We start from the raw sequence: 19,289 nt of genomic DNA, 5'->3' as shown, positions 1-19,289 counted from the left end.
GAATTTCATTAGGGTTGTTTCATTTGTGCCTATTCACGTGATTCTCTCATCAATGAGAACAGGAGTCTTCTGCTGTCTTCTCACACCAACCTTCCTCTGAATTGAATTATAGTGATTTTCCTGAAGTAAAAATGGACTTTCATTCTGGGTGGAGACACAGTGACCATCTACCCAGAAGGCAAAGAAGCTCCCATATGTTTAATACAGAAGACTTAGGCTTCAAAATAAAGCCCAGCAGAGTATCCTCACATGCTTCTGAACCACAGCTTGAGTGAAAGATTCCTTGCGCCTTGAGAGGGGGCATACATTTTGAGCAAGCATCCTAAATCAAGAGCATCTCTGGCAAATTGTGCAAAGTGGATCCTTGGAGCGTGGCTTATTGAGGGCAGAGGGGGTTGTACCCAGCTGTTCGCTGTGAACATTCCAAAAGAGGAATCTTCTTAGAAACACAGACCTGCTCTGTGGGAAATGGTGAAAAGTTTCCAGGAAAACAAAGAAGCAATGAAAAGACTGCTCCATGAGTTTCTTTCACAGTCTAATAGACGGTTTTATTAAAAAGCCTTCCAGCCACAAGAGGATGTGAATGATGTTTGTTGAGAGAAGAAATAATTTTGTAGATTATGAGTTCAATGTTCAGGGCCCAAGTATTGTAGCTGCAAGGGAATCTGGAGATAGAGATTGTGTCAAGTCTTCCTATGGAAAAGTCCTACTGGGTGCGACTTCTCTCTATAGTTAGCGCTTCCTTCAGTACTAGTAAGTCCAGCATTTCTCATATTTCCAGCCCTTCAGTGTCTTGTAGTCCACAGAATGTTCTTAAGATCCCATCAGTCCTATGTTGATTAAAAAGAAATTTCCACTGCCTACAGAGGAAAGGCAATTTTTAAACTTTAGATGAATCGAAGAGAGGTTGACCAGAGGCACCATAGATTGTCTGTTTTGAAGCTATTGTCTAGAGCAGGGCTACGTACAATAGTTTCCTCAGTCAAAAAGTAAATAACTAGTTCTGTTGGCCATACAGTCTCTGTCACAAACCTTTATTGTTCCCATTCAATAGAACGAAAGCAGCCATACATAATGTGGGACTGGCTGGTACTAGTTCAAACACAAGGTGACTTTGACGAAATCCTGGTCCAGAAAGACTGTATGGTCCTATTGATCTTGTCTCCATCCTGGACCAAGCTCCTTTTATTTTTTCTTGATGATATAACTAGGCTTTTCTGGTTAGTGCTCTGTTTCTATTCTTGCCACACTTTGACCCATTCTTCCCAACAAACAAACAAAAACAAACAAACAAAAACATGTCACCCCCATTCGCCCCTCTCAGTATGTTTCCATCTTACAAAGTCCTGTGTCTTTTCTCATCACATAGAACTCTGTCCTATCCCCTCCCTTCATCTGAAGCCTCCACCACTTAAGCACCACACCCCTTTCTTCTCCACTTCAGGACTGGCCAAATGAAGAGTTCTGCTCCAAATGCTGTTACCTTTCTTCTGTCCTCTTTTAGGTGACAGGTTTGGTATCATGTCACCAGATTGATACCAAAATGTCCACAAGCACTTTGTACTATTTGCCATTCTAAGTATATTTTAGTACATTTATAAAAGGCCCGTCTCCACCAACAAGATTAAGCCTGCGACTACAGAAATTTCTCAGTTTATGACTATACCTTTATTGTTGGACCACTGTCTCATGGGTAGCCGATGCTTAGAATGTGGATACATTAATAGGTAAATATGTAAACTAAATGATGTTTTTCATAGGAAAGAGACACTTTGAATAGGAACATGATGGGTATGAGGTCAAAAGTGGACTTAGGAGCAAGTCAGCAGTGAGATTCAAATACAGACTGAGGTAGATGTGGGTGAGAGCAGGGAAGTCAGTGAGGAGAAATACATCTGGAGTGCTATGAACAGATGCCAAAAACAGATGCCTCCCCATAAAACGCCAAAGATTTAAGAATTAGGAGCCAGAGCTCCAGGAGATGATTAGGAAACAAGGGAGATGCCCTAAGTGACATTAGTGATCTATAAGGAGTCAGTAGAGGGGCTCTGCAGCTTTCACTCCCCACCCTTGAACAATGTGACCATCTATGAGCCAATAGGAAGAATGCCAGCAAGAACTCAGCGCAGCTGTTGTTCTGGTCTCAGATTTGCAGATCTAAACAATGTTTAAGCTACTTGGCCCTCGGGATCTCATTGGCTCTGAGAAGATGAGCTATAGACAAGCGGAAGAGTCTGACCAAAGAAACCAGGTTCTTCGATTTTTATTGTGGCCACACATCAGAGAAGCACTTGATAAATCTCAGAAGAAATCCAGCAAATGAAATGTTGATTAAAGGGTAGAGGGTTTGTAGTGAGCCGCTGTTTCAGTGGCTACACATTTGCATTTCCAAGATGGCGCTGGCCGCATGTTTCCCCAGCAGTAAACATTCATTCTGCGCAGCTGCCAGGCAGAAAGAGCGCCAGGTCACTGGCCTATCCCGAGGCGTAATATTGGGTGGTGAGCGAGCAGCCATTCAGAAGTGAATACGTCACTCTAGGGTGTATTTAAGGGAGCCTCTTCCGGTTTCTTCGGTAAAGCCTCGTCTGTAGTGATACCCGATTACTGCCTCCGTGTCCTTATTCGCGGGCGAAGGGGACACAGAAGAGGTGCGCGTAACAACTGGTGCCGAAACCCGGGAATTTCAAGGCGCCGCGGAAGACCACCCAAGTTTTGGGGCGGGTTAACAAACTACAGGATACGGGGTCACCTTTGGAAGGTATGCTTGGGGTAGAAACCTTCGTTGCGGGTGGATATTCACCCATTGCCACCGCAGCAATAGCTAGCCTCCTGTTTGCGTTGCTTTCAGCTATTAGGGCAAGTCAAGAGGTTTCAAGAGAGGTCCGCTCCAGGCTATCAGAACCAGAGTGTGTTAGTGTTAGCCGGCATCAGGCCAAGGAGCCTGGAGGTCAGGCCAAGGAGCCTGGAGGTCAGGCCAAGGAGCCTGGAGGTCAGGCCAAAGAGCCTGGAGAGATAGAGTACTCAAACGTAACAAGGGCTACTGCAGAGTCCATTAAGCTTGAGGACCCTCCACCGGATGGTGGAGAGAGAACGGAGGTCAAAAGGACCCCCCTGTACTTCATTAAGGAGCCTGACTCCATAGAACTGTGCAGCTCCGAGGAGGAGAGCATAGAGGAGGAAGTAGCCGCTTGTGCAAAGGATAGCTGTTCTGAGATAAGACTAAGAAGGATCTTAAGTCACTCAGCCCAGCCCCACCGACCTCGGCCGGAGCCAGCGGCTCGCTCGGGCTCGAGGGTCCCCTGCCATGCTTCTCGGCTCGGGCTGTGGGAACAGAGACACTGCGACAGGGTCTGGGTCAGACCGGTTGCAGAGGCGTCTGCGCTCTGCTACGTGTGGCGGCTTGCAGCCCGGCAGAGCAAGGGAGCGTGCCGCGAAAGGCAGATAGAGGAGGGAGGCAGTTTGCCCTGGGAAGCTGCCTTCCAGCTGCGGGCACACAGGGAGTGTCCTGCGGGCTCAGAGCAAGCAATGCCAGTGATGGAAAAGATGATCTTTGAGGATGTCATGGCTGGGTGCCGTGCAGCCATTGTCCCTCGTAAGAACAAGAGGATACAAGATTGGCTGAGGGCCTGCTGTGGCCCAGGGTGGGAAGCTGTTTGTGTTTATTTCACAGGTGGAAACAATTTAATTTAGGTCCCCACGTGGCTGCTGCAGCCAAAATGGCGGATCGATGGCGGAGCGCGGCCTGGAGTCGCTGGCCCCCACATGGTACAGACGCGGCTGCAGGAGCGGGAGCCGTCGCAGGATCAGAAAGAAGGAAGCTGGATTACAAGATTTCGGCTCTGACTCTCTTGCCATTTTTGGCTGAGTATATCGATGTGGGATTTGGTAAAATCTTAAACTGTTCCAGAGGTTTTTAGTTCAAATTTAAGGTTTTAAATAAAAGCAAAATCTCTCAGTTCAGAACTGCGCCTAAACTGGCAGGCAGGCAGGCAGAGGGAGGTTAAGTACATTTACATTTGAATTAAGACACGCAGGCTACGGCCAGAAGCAGTTTTCGTTCTGAGTCTAAAGACCAGATCCTAACAAGATAACCTATATTCAAAGTTGTTAAAAATAAGATGCCTTAGATTCCTTTAAAATGTGTAACAATTATTAAAAAATAAAATTGGCTTTTATCCGAAATTCTCATGAGACAAAAAAGATTGGTTATTAAATTAATCCAAAATAAAGTTCAAATTTAAGTTTTATACAACCTAACTTGTCTTATCCAGCTACCATTTCAATAAATGTTTACATAAAAAATATTTTTATACCATTCCTTTACATTTTTGGTAAAGGTAAAAGGTTTATAGATAATAAATTTATTCATAATGTTTAAGAGCCCATGAAACAATATTTGTTAAAAAATAATTGCTTCAGAAAATGGGTAATGTTTTATATTTTACATATATGTACAAATTTTGTTGCCTTAATACAAAAAGGATAAGAGGTTAAATCCTTTGGTGTATATTATATTTTACCAGTGGATTTCTCTAAAGAAAATTTTTTCTACAAACTATCGCTTCAATATAGCGAGCTTTTAAAATTTTTAAAATACTTGTTACTTCAAAAAAATATTCAAAGACAGTGTCTTTCAATGTTTGAGTCAATTTGACTTTAGAAATAACTCAGCCATTAAGGCTGGACTTAATTTAAAATATAAAGGCTAAACTCCCAGCGGCCACGTGGTGTCTCATAACCATTTGTGGTGGGGATCTAACGCCATCTTCTGGCTTGTGAGTGTACATGCAAAGAAAAATAGTTTACTTTAATCTTAAATTACTCTTAGTAATTTTTAAAGGTTGTTAAGAGATATTATTTGACTAAAACCTCATCTTAAACTTAACATAAGAGGATTTAAAACCTCTGTTTAATGTTTTCAAAGAGATGTAAGTCCTAAATTAAATCATATATATATTTTCTTAAATTTACCCTGCTTCAACACAATTAAATTATGTGTTGTAGCCACTGTTTTAAATGTTAAAAAAGGGGTATATCTGCCTTTGTCTTGTTAAATATGTTTCATAAAGTGCAAAATGTTTCGGCTACAAGATTTAATATCTCTAGTCATTTAAATTACATTAAAAATTAATAAGGTGTTTTGAAAATTCATCTACACAATCGGTGTTGGTATGTGTAGACCCTTCATTTTTCTTTATGTTATCCAACTTTCAGAATAACTCTGATATCTTGGATTGTAAAAATGTTACATGCTTTTTAGCACAAGGCTAGAATAGATCACTAGACCTAGCCTTGGTTGTGCATGTGCCTACCTTTGTGCCCATCTCAGTACATTATAATGGAGACTTAAAATAGACTTTGGTCAATCAGAGAGTTGATTGGCTCTAGCCCATGTGAAGCGGCTCACAGATGTGGCTCAAATAAGCTGTGTGTCAACAGCCCCACATCCAGGTATTACACCTCTAAGATTTGTGAATGATGCATTTACTTAAAGCCATAATCTTTCTGCTTATTTAAAAGGAAAGTGGAATGGGAAGTTGGACCAGGTACAACAGCCATTGCAAATCCGGATTTCCAGCCTTGATGGAGTGCGGATGGAGCCTGTTTCCTGTGGAGATTTTACTTCTTAAATGTCTTCTGCCCTTTTCTTTCTTTCTTTCTTTCTTTCTTTCTTTCTTTCTTTCTTTCTTTCTTTCTTTCTTTCTAAAGAGCGGGAATAGGCTTGATTGGTACAGCCCTATGATGTGAATTAGTATTCATAGATGGTTGGTTTGTAAGCTCAGAGCCCAGCAAAATAAGTGACAAGGTAGCTTAAAGCCTAAGCACTCGCAAGCCTTGGAGCAAACATCCCTCCCTGAAATTTGACTATCTAGGCCGGGACTGCGACCCTCAGTCTAAGCACTCCAGGGGGTTTGCCCCATTGCACTGGGAAGATGAGAGGTCTAGTCCAGTCAGCTTTTGCCTAAATAATTGTGGTACCTAATAATAGGTTGACAGCCCTCGCACCCCTGGGAGCTATATATACTCCATTGCACAGGGATGGGTGTCAATTCTCTTTATATTTCCTTAGCCCGTGCACCCAGAGGACTGGTCTCCATTGCACCTGGAAGGGTAAGGAAAAAATCTTCGGGCTATAAGCTCTTGATCGCTTATTCCCCCAAGATGGAGTTTGCTTGATCGGGTTTGAGTTCGAATCTTATTTGGTACTACATTTAATCGGCAAAAGGCTGTTTTATATTAATAATTTAAACAGGGAGAGATGTAGTGAGCCGCTGTTTCAGTGGCTACACATTTGCATTTCCAAGATGGCGTTGGCCGCATGTTTCCCCAGCAGTAAACATTCATTCTGCGCAGCTGCCAGGCAGAAAGAGCGCCAGGTCACTGGCCTATCCCGAGGCGTAATATTGGGTGGTGAGCGAGCAGCCATTCAGAAGTGAATACGTCACTCTAGGGTGTATTTAAGGGAGCCTCTTCCGGTTTCTTCGGTCTTTTCCGCTTTTGCTGTTACAAGAAGTAAAGCCTCGTCTGTAGTGATACCCGATTACTGCCTCCGTGTCCTTATTTGCGGGCGAAGGGGACACAGAAGAGGTGCGCGTAACAGAGGGTTAGAAAGAGTTTTGAGGCTTTTAGTAAAACTATAGCATTCAAATATAAACAAATTAGGAATGAGAAAACACTCCATTTGGTTCATGACTAAGGACACTAGAAACAGAAGGGGAAATGAACAATAACTCTTCTTTCTTCTTCTTCTTCTTCTTCTTCTTCTTCTTCTTCTTCTTCTTCTTCTTCTTCTTCTTCTTCTTCTCCTCCTCCTCCTCCTCCTCCTCCTCCTCCTCCTCCTCCTTCTCTCTCTCTCTCTCTCTCTCTCTCTCTCTCTCTCTCTCTCTCTCTCCCCCTCTCTCTCTGGCTTTTACCATTATAATGGCATGGAAGAGAGAAGTTTTCTACCAATATTCGTTCTCTGTTTTCTTTTTAGTAATAGAATCTGTGATGGCTAGTTATGATTGCCAACCAGATTGGATTCCAAAGCATTTAGAAAGATGGGTAAAGCAACCCTGTTCATTTCATTTTTTGTTGCTGTGGTAAAATACTTCTACAAAAGCAACTTAGGGAATAAAGCCAAAATACTTCTGCTTACACCTTTCCAGGTTACAATCCACTATAGTGTGGAAGTCAAACAACTCTTCACATCACAACCACAGTTGAGAGGAAAGAGAAGAAGTAGATGAAAACACGCTCACTGGCTTGTGCTTAGCTAGATTTTCCCACCATTGTACAGTCCAGGGTCTGAGACGGTAGAATGGTGTTGCCCACAATGGCTAGATAAAACATCAATTAAATTAATTAACCCTGCCCCCAAGATAGCTCCACATCCCAATCTAACGTAGACAGCCTCTCTCTGACACTCTTCTCAGGGATTTTCTAGGCTGTGTAAAGCTGACAGTTGAAGCTACCCATCACAAGACCTCTGGTGCTTGTGAGGGCTTTCCACAGAGGACGAATTAGGGTTGAGAGTGACCTCTGCACTCTGGGCTGCCACAGGGCAAGCAGCTCTGCAATGTCTTCCCTTCCACGGTGAGCAGAAACCTCTGACACTGAGTCAAAATAAACGGTTCTTCCTTTTTAAGTCGCTTACACAGGCACTTGTGATGGTGACAGGGTCCCACTACCATAATGTCCTGGTTCACTTGGGAGAAGGAGCTCCCTTGCCTGCCCTGTGCTTTCTACTCTCCTTTGAACATGGATATGCTATGGCTCTGCATATAATATCGATTTGAACCAGGAGGTTATTTCTTTAACTTTACGTTGATTCTCTGTGAATTTACTTAATGTACCCCAATCCTACTCATCTCTCCATCCCTACATATCTGGCTTCTGCCCTTGCACCCTCCCCCTAAGAAAACAATAAATAAATAAATAAATAAATAAATAAATAACTTTCAAAATCTCACCATGGAAGCTGTGGTGTGTCACTGTGTGTCACACAATATACCTTTTTGTCCAAACAGCTTTATTTGCAAATGTTGGTTGGTCTGATTCAAGGCCTCTGGCTTCTGCTACACCAACAATACTGGATACTCATCGGGACTCCTCTTGGGAATCCTGTTGCTCCCCTGTCTTGTGAAGATCCTGGAGCTAAGCCCCTTTTTATACTTCAGCAGTTCGTAGATGGGGTAGATGCTGGGATGCCAGCTCACAGTCCCTGGATGTAGGCCTGGGTGGTAGCTGAGTTGGTTAGCTCTTTGCTCATGTCGGGTCCAGCTCTCTGGCTTTGGTGGATCCAGTTCTGCCTTCAGCAGCTGGCAAGAAGCAAAACAAGCTCTCTGGCCATCAGGTTGAGGGCAGTTCTCCAGCACCCTTGCCACCAGGGCTAGGTCTCCAGCACTGCTCTGGTAAGAGGCAGAGCCAGCTTTGTGCATTCCTCAGAATCAACATGGCCCCAGGCCACAGCCTAAACTGAGCACATCACCATAGCCTTTGGTGGTAACATAGGCCATGGACTGACACAGACCCCTGTTACTGCAGGTCCAAGGACCTAGATGTGGTTCTCAGTAGCAGCATAGTCTGGGGCATCTCCACTGCCTCAGAAGGCAGTGCAGGCTTCTCACACCAATACCACTCTCTCTACAGTTCTTCATCTCTTCATAGTGTACAAACCATTTCACTTCCCCTTTTCTCCCATCTTTCCACCACACACTTGCTCACTGTGGCAGCACTTGGGCCTCTTCCACCCTACCTGCATTGTGTGGTAGCAGGCAGGAGCCTCTCAGACCAGGAGCTTTTGATGTGACTTTTTTCTGTCCTCTTTCCCTCTGCTCCATTCCTGAGATAACACCAGGTTATCCTAGAGGCTAACTTATAAGGCCCATGTTGATGGTTAAAGCACTCAGCAACTAATCCAGATCCCTCATAACTCTTTGAAGCAGAACTGCCTGCCTACTCAATACTACCTACTTAGCTAATGCCTTAATAAATTAATCCAATGCATTTAAGACTAGAACGGATATGCAGATTTACCAACCAAGGCCACAAAGTAGAAGCAGAAAGCCAATAGCATTTTCAGGAGCCAGACAACACATTTCCTTGGGCTAGGGAAGACTGAGTCTCATGGATTCAGCCCTATGTGGCTCTGTTCAGCTGGCAATGTAGTTATATGAGTGGGTATAATTTACAGTTTTATAAGTGAACGAATCTCTACCCAGTCAGTCCTTTTACTCTAAAAAGATAATAAAAATGGATTAGCCTCATGGTTGACTCATTCCCCAGTGGGAAGCAGAGTCAGGAGTAGAGTGTTTGAGAAATGATGGCACAGGATCGATTCCTCAGTGACTGAGATCATCAGTAGCCTAGATAGGTCTGGATTATTCTGGTATGTGTCTTTGGTTTGGTCATTTTGATTCTGAAATTTGGGGGTATACTTGGGTCATATTTATATTTATGCCTTTGGCTACAAAGTCCAGTGTTCTGCAAATGATATATGTTCACCCAAAAACATTTTGCTTGAATAATTAACCCAAGTTTTTCAATTCTGTCAGGAACACTGCTTTAGTTTTCTGCTAACTCCATCCCTCCTTTTAATAAACAACTTTAACATAGTAACCCCTAAAGTAGCTAAGATTAACAGTCAGTTGTTCAAGAGACCCCAGCAATTTCCTAAATGTTAAGGCCAAGGTTTTAGAAATTAGAATGGGTTTAATTTGCCTCAGTTTATTCCCTCAATGTTCCTTCTTAGGAAAAGAAGGAAAGATCAACAGTGTATATATGTGTGTGTGTATATATATATGTATGTATGAAAGACCACAAAGCAAGCACAGCACTGCGCTCCAGATTCTGCCACTGCAGCTGTCAATCTACACCCTCCATCCCTACATCACATTCTCTTCCAATTTTCCCTCTTAAATTGCAATCCAAAATACGCTGCAGATGTGATATCATTTTCCTGATAACTGGACCTTCCGAGTTAATGAGTTTCCTTCTTTCCAGCGGGGAAACAATTTCGTTTGCTTAATATAATAATCTATTGTAGTCCTTGCTGTTTGCCCCCTGACCCCAGGCCCAGCCTCAGAAAACCAGACCTGCTCCATCCAGCTACAGGTTGTGAACTGCACTCCATTGTGAATTTACAGTAATAACTTCCAAATCTCTCACCTGGCCAGCGGCCCACCTTCATTGACTATCCCAGAGGTGTCAGAAGACAAGACAGATCATCTAACAGAGAGGTGTAGCACAGAAACTGCTTTTTTTTTTTTTTTTTTTTTTTTTTTTTTGAGTTGTAATGGAGTAGCACCTGGGAAACTGGAACCCTTTGTTTCTGTCACTTGCCACTCTCTGTCCTGCAGGCTGGCTCTGGAACCCTTTTCCTCCATGTATCTGAGCTTCTAGGTAGAGCAACTTTCATGAAGATGTGGGTTACAGTAGCCTTGAAGCGATTTGAATGGAGCCCTGTGAGTTGAAGTGTCTTCTCTGTCAGGGTGTGGGGGAGGAGGGGCTCCTGTAAGGAGCTCCTGAAGCCAGAGGCAGCCTCCTAAGCTCACCCACTGCTGAGTCAGGCAGAGACTGAGGCCTTCACCACATGGTTGACTAACGAGAGCAAGGCTAATTTGGTATCATTTGTTTCCCATTTCCAAACCCTCATTAAAATAATCTGCTCTGATTGTCTAGGGAAGTTATTTTTTGCGCTTCCCTTCCCTTGCTGTACCAGTACAATTTCACAGGCAGCAGACTTCCATGTGGAGGGTCCTGGCAGCCCTGTAGAGAGATGGGGGAGGGCTTATACATACATTTGCTGGGAGCACAGCCAGACCTCTTGGCAGTCAGCAGGGTGGGAATCCCAGACCCTCCACTGTCCCCTGGACTGGGTCCCTGAAAAGCATTGGATTTTTAGTACTGAAGGAATCTGCCTCCCTGGGGAAGGCTTTGAGCAGAGAGAAAATTCGACAGGATTTCTAGGTTTGGGGTAGTATAAATGAAAGGCATCTTCAGTAAGGAAATGAAGAAGTCCAAATTAGAAATCATGATTGGGATTCTCTTAGACACCCATACATGTAAAATCTGTCACATTCAGACCATGGAAATAATGACTGACAGTTGTAATTTATTATGACAATGATTATTACTTTTTAAATTTTGGTTTGTTTTAAAACAATGGCTCCCTATGTGACCCGGTATGACCTAGGCAGATTAACCTGGCCTCAAACTCACAGTCATCCTGCTTCGGCCACTGGAAAGACAGATGTGTGCAATCACACCCAGCTAGAGTACCTTTTCACCGGAAATTTGCTACCAACTGTATTCCAAAGAGGCAGTATGCTGAGTCTCGGAAATAGAACTCTCAAGACAGAGCTTCTTTTATGGAATCTACCAAAAATAAAAAATAAAATAAAATAAAAATCATAAACACCAAGACAGAACAAAGCACTTCAAACAGTTCTTCTTGACTCTGGTTGTACTACTGGAGTGCTTCACTGCAGGTAGGGTAAGGAAAAGCACCTTCTCCCGAATCCTTTCTTTCTGGGTATTAACCTTACAGATACACACCTGCATATTTTCCCCTTCCACCTACAGCCAGCAGTCTCTTCTCCTGAAGCAGAATGGTGCCATTTGCACTCAGGGATATCTGCCTGGCCATTAGGCTTCTTGTTTTCTAGAGCCAACAAACGTAAGTCTTGGAAAGGATTTTAATTGGTTGAGATGCTGATTGCTATAACTGGCTAATGGGCCGCCTGGGAACATGTGTAATATTTATTTATGAATTAGATGGTCATGCACTGTGAAGTCCTAATTCCCCACAAGGACAGCATGCAGCTACCTTTGGAGAGTGTGAATTCTCTGCAGGCAGAGAAAGGAGCCAACACTCTGTTCTGGGGCAGGTGTGCAGAGGTGGCAAGAGGAAAAGAACAGTCCCAGACACTGGGCAGGGGCCCTTAGGAAACAGGGAAAGGACCCACCCAAGAGTTCCAAGACCCACCCACCCCCCTTATACTCTGCACCAGAAGTTGGAACTTCTAGCAAGAATTTACAGGTCGAAGGAATTTGTTCTTCCTGATTTCAAGTGAATTTCTCAGTTTTCAGTGTGTCTGAAAGAGCATACGTTATAGACCGAAAATATGGGTAAATAGTCTATGTCATTTAGGGAAGGATTCTAGCAGCTAATTTTCATCTTACTTCAGTGCAGGTGCTATTCATTGATTCTCAAGACAGTGGCTGATATCAAAGGGTCTGTTATAGGCATAGCCCTTTACACACACACACACACACACACACACACACACACACACACACACACACACACACACACAGTGGCAAGTCCCCGGCTCATATTCACTGGCCTAGACCCAAATTTGAGGTTTTGAAGATTCTACATTTAGAACCCAGTTCATTCTGGTAAGTGTTTTAACAATTTACAGGTGGTTAAATCACAAGGCTAGCATGCCCACACACCCACAGAGACACTCACCCACCCTTACCTGTTGGGAAGCTATCCCAAGGTAAAGTCACCAAGTGCAAATCTCAGCACCCTGACTTAGTCTCAGGAGGCCCTCCGTGGACTAACACTGAAAGCTGATGATTTCCCATGGCTGCCACTTTTTGTTTGCTTGCTTTTAATTTCTAAAGCAATGAAAGTAAATCAAGCCCAAAATGCTAACTTTGTTGTTAATGGACTTGGAAAGTATAATGTAGGCTTCCTAAGGCTGAACAGCAGAATTAGATACCGGACTGGGGCAGCAGCTCAGATAGAGCATTTGCCTAGCATATGCAAAATTGTGGTGGTCTGTTAAAAGCCAAAGAGAAAGCACAGAGAAAGGAACAGAGTGCCATGCTTAATGACATTGTCCCTATGGAAGGGCCACTAAGGGTGACAAGCATTCTCATATTGCATTCTGCTGCCTTGGTCCAATTTTCCTTCTCTTTCCGAGAATCAGGGGAAGTAAAAAGAACATTTTCTTCTTACCAAGAGTAGGAACCTCTACCGTAATAGTCTGCAGAATCTAGACGCTGGGAAGCCAAAGCTAGGAAAGCGTGGGATTGGACAGATGTCAGTTCTACCTCTGACTGAAATTGTGACCTAGAGCAATGAATTTATTGATTGGTCTTAAGGAGCTAAGTCATGATATTTATTAATATTTATTAAGTCATAATAAACTTACGACTAAGTTTGTTCTTCGACATTTTCCTCCATGTACACGATGCGTTCTGATTATTCTCACTATTCCACTCCCTTTTATCTATCACTGTAAGTTTTTTTCTGTATTCATATGTATGAATATATATATATATATACATATATATATAATTTTTGTTTTATTTTGAACCAAAACAAGACATCTGTGTGACCCCAGGATTGTATGAGCTCAACAGTGGTTGTGAAACCACTAGCTGTGACTACTTTGATAGTGGCCACTTGTTCAGTGGGAAGCCTGGTCCCCTAGAGACTGTCATCCATGGTTGGCTGTTGACTGGCCCATTCTGTTCAGACTTTGGGAAGGCAAACACAGTTGCATCATTTTCTTAATTCAAATGGTTATGTCATGTCCAGAAGATGACTCCACATCCTCCTGTCTTTTGCCTCTCACATTCTTCCCCCTGTTCTGAAGTGTTTTCTGGACCTGAGAGGGGATGGTATAAATGCCACATTTATAACAGAACATTCAACTTCCCCTTATTTTCAGAACCTTGAACTGTCATATGTCCCTGTGTCCACTGTCTTTCATTGCAGAAACTTCTCTGGTTAAGCCTTGAGTTTTTCATGGACAAATTCTAGTACAGTCAAAAAAGCAGCCCACACATCGGTATGCTGGAGCTGCTAACACTGTCCTTTCTCGAGGGCCTTCCAGATTCTGTTGTGTGGGCATAGAAACAGGAGGAAACAGAACACACTTTCTAACCAAGCATTTGCACAGTAGAAGGATCCAAGTCAAGGCAGTGTCTGGAAGCCCTAAAACTTTAAGCTGACACAAGAAAGGGAGAATGCCGGGGATTGGAAGCCTAGAGCCCACCAAAGAGGTTCTTGGTAGCAAACATTAGGGAAGCAACTGAGTTAAAACAAAACACAGACGGAAATCAACCTGCTGAGGAGAAGGCAGTCAGCCAGAGCAGCCACCAGAGCCTGTCTGTCCTGAGGTGGCTTTTGGCTGTGTTGCTTTAGAAGTGCTTTGTTCATAGGCTCCTAGATCATCTTGCTATCAGAAACAGTTGCAAAACATAGACACAAAAAGAGAAAAATGTATCTGCTGATAGACTTAAGCTATCCCCTGGGCACTTGCTGAACTGGACTGTGGCCTCCTCATGTTCTTTTTTTCCCACTCTTTCTCTCCTTTCTTCTCAGCCCCTCCCTCCCATCTTTCCCTCCTCCCTCCCCTCTCCTCCTTTCTCTCTTTTCATTCTCTCTCTTCTCCCTCTACACCCCCCTCATCTTCTTTCCTCCCTCCCCCTGGTCCTTCTGCTTCATTCCCTTCCATTTCTCTTTCCTCTTGTCCTCCTTCTCTCTCCTAACTTTTTTCCCTGCTTCTGCCTTCTCTGTCCTCAACCACCTTACCTTATGTCTAGGTGAGGGATCAGCCTTTGGCCTTTAGTAAATCTACTTTTCTGCCATCAAAAAAAAAAAAAAAATCCCTGCAGATTCACACACCTCGCATACATACAGTATTGCTGTGGTGTCTTTATTAATAAGTAATTTTTTAACAAGATTCCCTGGGCATCTCTTGGTGGCAATCAGCAGAGAAACTGTTGCATGAATTGGTGACTATCAGATATGTTTTTAGTTTGTGTGTGTGGGGGGGGAGTTTTGTAAAAGGGGGTAACCAGAAAAGAATGGTGAAAACTCAACCCCATTTCATTAAATGCTCATGAATATGCAAAAGAGGACTAATTGCCCTCTTCAAAAACTAATCATTCTGAATTTCACAAGTTGAATTATAAAAACCTGACACACTTATTTTCCTCTTTTATTATATTTGTAAGCATTACTCCTTTCTGCAAAGGAAATCAAATCCCATTTCTGTCAGCTGCTGTGGTTCCCCCTCCCCCTTTCTGCTGCGACCTGCTTCTCCCCTCCCTCTGCCTAGCACTGCTGTAGCCTGGCCATGTGTATTAATTGCCCTGTGAGATGCACTTGAAGTCATTAGAATTCCCCATTCAGAACTATTATCTTGTGCCATTGTGCCTTTGCATTATATTTATTTAAATGTGCCTCTTCCGAATTAGCTCATTTTTAACAGCTAGCCATGCCTGAAATATCGTCCCATCCAAGCTGTTCCCATATCATTTTTCTTTCCTTGGTGGAAGAGATGTCTGCACCCAGCCTTCCATGCCAACAGGGCAGCTTTGTTAGGAGGCAGAAGCTGCTTTGTGTGGCAGCTTCCCTGGAAGAACTCAGTGCTCAGACCCTGTATGCAAGAAGATAGCATCCGGGAACAGGTTAGACTCTGACTAGACTGCATGTTTCCTACTATGTGATTTTCACTGCGGAGAGGAGGAAGTCAACACAAGTTTCTAGTTGTTTCTTGGCCCTTCCCATTAAAGACTCCCAGGTTGGTGCCAAATTCTCACTGGCAGATACTCCGGAGCCATCAGCTGTCTCCAGAGTCACTCTGACTCCGGGCAGTATGATGAATTAAATAGTCATTCAAGTTTTCTCTCAGGCCTCTGCTTCCCAGGGCTACTAAGAAAGTTCTGACTGGCATGGGAATTTCTGTTTCTCTACTAAGTCTAAACTGACAGGCCTCCATATTAAACTTGTTTTCTTTGTCCTGTTTCCCCTTGTCTACCTCATCTGCCCATCTTTCCTTTCAGCACAGACAGCATAGTTTACTCTACAGCTGAGCACAGACTATTATTTTGTTGTCGCCATTGGTGGTGGTGGTGGTGTTTTGTTAATAATTAATTAATTTTACATCCCAACTGCAGTTTCCCCTTGCTCCTCTTCTTCCAGTCCTTCCTCTCCCCTTCCCCCATTCCACTCCTCCTCCTCCTCTTCCTTTGACTTCATTATTCTCACAACTCCAGACTTCAGAGAGATTTTTTTTTCCTCTGGACTGTTGCTGTCCAGCTCACAGGACTCAGTGTCTCATTTGCATAAAGGCACACCGCCAAAGACACAGCACCCCCTCCTGTAAGTGGGGGCTTATGGTCTTCTCATCATGCCCTCATTATTCCTTTTATCTTGTGAGGAAACTGGGAAAAAAAAGGCCTTAAGCAAGGTTAATAATCTAGTGAGTAGTGAAGAATGAATTTGAGCACAGGTTCATATTAGATTTATTTTCTTCCCACAACACCATAATGGCAGCATTGGAAATAAAGTCGATATGTTGGCATGAATACTTGGCAGAGAAAATCAGGAGAGGCATTATGGACAGGGTGGGCCAGATGTTTGATTTAAAGCTTGGAGAGAAGTGTTTTGTGATATGGAGAGAAAGATAAACACATTTGTCTCTGTACAAACCGCAAGTTCAGACTCCAGCACTCTCGGGGGTCTGGCAAGTCTTATAAGATGCATCAAAGGACAGCTTTTGGGAACTATCATGAAAGTCCCTCAAGTACAAAAGTATTTTTACCCAGAATGTCTGGTTCATAACTGACCCTTTAATAAGGTTTGTAAATTAATATGAGATCTTGCTGCCCATGCTCTTGGCGGCATACACGCTACTAAGACTTTCACACATGAGTGTGAAGTCTCCAGATTTGAGGTCCAGCACCAACACTGCGCTATCATCTTGGCTGGCTCTAAACACATCTTCTCAAAGTGCTATGTGAAGATTGGCAGGGGAAGGAGCTCCCTGATTCCTCCAAGTGTTGAAGATCACAAGGAGGGAGACCAGCATGAGATGAAAATCTTCCGGCTTTTCATTCCCCTCAAGAACAGACTGGGGAACAGTCTGTTCCCCAACAGTGGAGGTTACCAGACTTCCTAATTCTGAGTAGAAAGGGGAGGTATCTTTGTGAACTGAAACAGAGTGAAATTCACTCATGAGGAAGGAGCTTAACACTTTGCTTGATAGGGATCTGAGGTAGAAATGAACCCCGAGATGGTTCTCTGTTGTCCTCCTTAGGCGATGAGAAGGCTGAGGCACAGGAGTGAGCTTGAGGAGATATTGCACGTGAGACCTCTTCAGCTCATCCCTCAGTGCAGTGCACCAGGAGCAGTCTGATCCCATCCTTCTCCAGCCTCCTGATTCTCAGAGGCAGTACCACAGACTTACATCCAGCTTGGTTTCCTCCTTAGGACTCATCTGACACAATAGGCATCCTGGCGCTTGAAGGGAGGGGTATGTCTTTCCGGCCTCCACATATAAATGCTCTGAATATGATTTCAGAGAACTCAGGAGAGAAAGAAGTCTATCCTTGTTTGTCTTCAATCCAAGAAACCGTCCTTTATAGCCCCCAAAACATGGATGTAGCTTTTTCCTTTATAAATACTCATTGTTTTATTTATCAAGCAAATGATCTGAAAAACAAACATCCCCACTTGCTATTGCAGCCTACAAGTCAAGACCAAGATTGGCAACACCTCCTTTTCTAAACAAAAGCCCACAGGATTGCACCCCAGCCTAAGAGTACCCTGGGATGGTACAGGTTGCCGAGAGCTCTGTCCTTCAGCATCTACCTCAGAGGATGAAATGAATTCGATGATAGGTAGATTGGGCCAGGGCAAGAGTTCGTAAAAGGATTGGGGGATGGTTCAGTCAGTAAATACTTAGACCTAACCCTGGCTGTGCAGGCCTGCAATCCTAGGGCTGGGTAGGCAAAGATAAGGACATCCCTGCTACTTGCTAGGCGACTAGGCTAACCAAATCAATGAGATCCAGATTCTGTGAAAAACCTTTTCTTAAAATACAAGGTGAATAACCACTGAGAAAGACACGGGGCATTGACCTGGGTCTCCACACATGTGCATAGACACATGGACCTGCACCCTCTCCATCTACCTGCACACACACAAGCATGCCTAAACTTATGCACCCAAGTGTAAGTCGGAGGATCCAGACACGGAGCTTTCAACCTCTGTGAGAAACTAGAGTCTCTAATGGTTGCTGAGTAAGTGAATGGTAGATTCCCCACCTCCCCTACTTTCAAATACTCTTTTTATCCGGCTGTCTGATGGCCCTATTGGCTAATTCGTTTCCTTCCCCCAAAGACTGCTGAATATTTAAAGCAGGGAATTTGGATGCACCCAGTGACTTCACATCGCAGTTATATCTGGCTTAATTTCACCTCACAAGTCCTCTTCTGATACCCTTTCCTCTCCTGTATTCCCAGGTGTCTCACCAACCCAGCTGCTGGACTCAGCCCCTCCTCTCCATAGTCAGCCCCTGGCAATTCTTCCTGACCCCTTCACCAAGACCCTTCGATTTGTTCATGGATGGAGAAATTTGAAGATAAATTTTTAGATAGCATAAACTTGCTCATAACTCAAAGCTATTTATGTAAATTCAGGTCCAAACACTGGCCTGATTTTCCAGCAAAATCTCAGATGTGGGATGGAGTAGATACGTCTCTTTTAAATCTGTAAATGTCCACATATTTTCCTGAGGTCAGAAAGTGGTTGACTTGAAGGGGAGATAGTGTGATTTGTGCCCAAGAAACTTAAATTATGAGTGATCATAGCTTCATCTTTAAAACGGAAATAATGATTACATCAGCTTTCACGGGGGCTGGTGTGAGAATTAAAATGTGGTACTATTTGTAACTGTTTTTTACAACACTATAAGCATAAGACATATTGTTCGTGCTGGTTGGAGGCAGATGTCTTGACAGGAAATCTCTGGAGGTCGCTCTCAGTGTAAACATCCCATGATTCTCTGCCTCAGACAGGGAGATGAACTGCTGCAGCTGCTGCCCTTAGCAACGGGCCTGCTGAGCGGCAGGCTGCAATTCACAACGGCGGCCGCTAGATGGCACGTCCCTTGAAAAACTTCTGCTGCCTCGTAACATCTGGATCTTTCCAGAGGGAGCGACTCAAAGGACACGTAGTCAATGTGAACGAAACCTGGAGTGCCATGTTCTCCACAGCGACAGAAGCCCTATTCAAGGATCAGAAGTACTCTGGACTTGAAGAAATACACATAAACGAGGGACACCACCCTTTCTCGCTTATTTTCGTACATTGACAACATTTTCTTCTCTCCACTGTAGGTCTCAGAGGTGCAGTAGAACCCCGGGAGGCATCTGGAAGAAGAAAGGCAACTAACTTGTTTATCTGAACTCCTTAAAAGGAGATCAGCATGAGGAATAATGCCTGCCACCAATTATTCCACAGCCATGCAGGTGTCTAATTCTTCAGCCAGCAACCT

This window comes from Arvicanthis niloticus, chromosome 10 (assembly GCF_011762505.2).
Source record: "Arvicanthis niloticus isolate mArvNil1 chromosome 10, mArvNil1.pat.X, whole genome shotgun sequence".
Lineage (NCBI taxonomy): Eukaryota > Metazoa > Chordata > Mammalia > Rodentia > Muridae > Arvicanthis > Arvicanthis niloticus.
The sequence above is the reverse complement of the archived record's forward strand: the minus strand, read 5'-3'. Positions refer to the sequence as shown.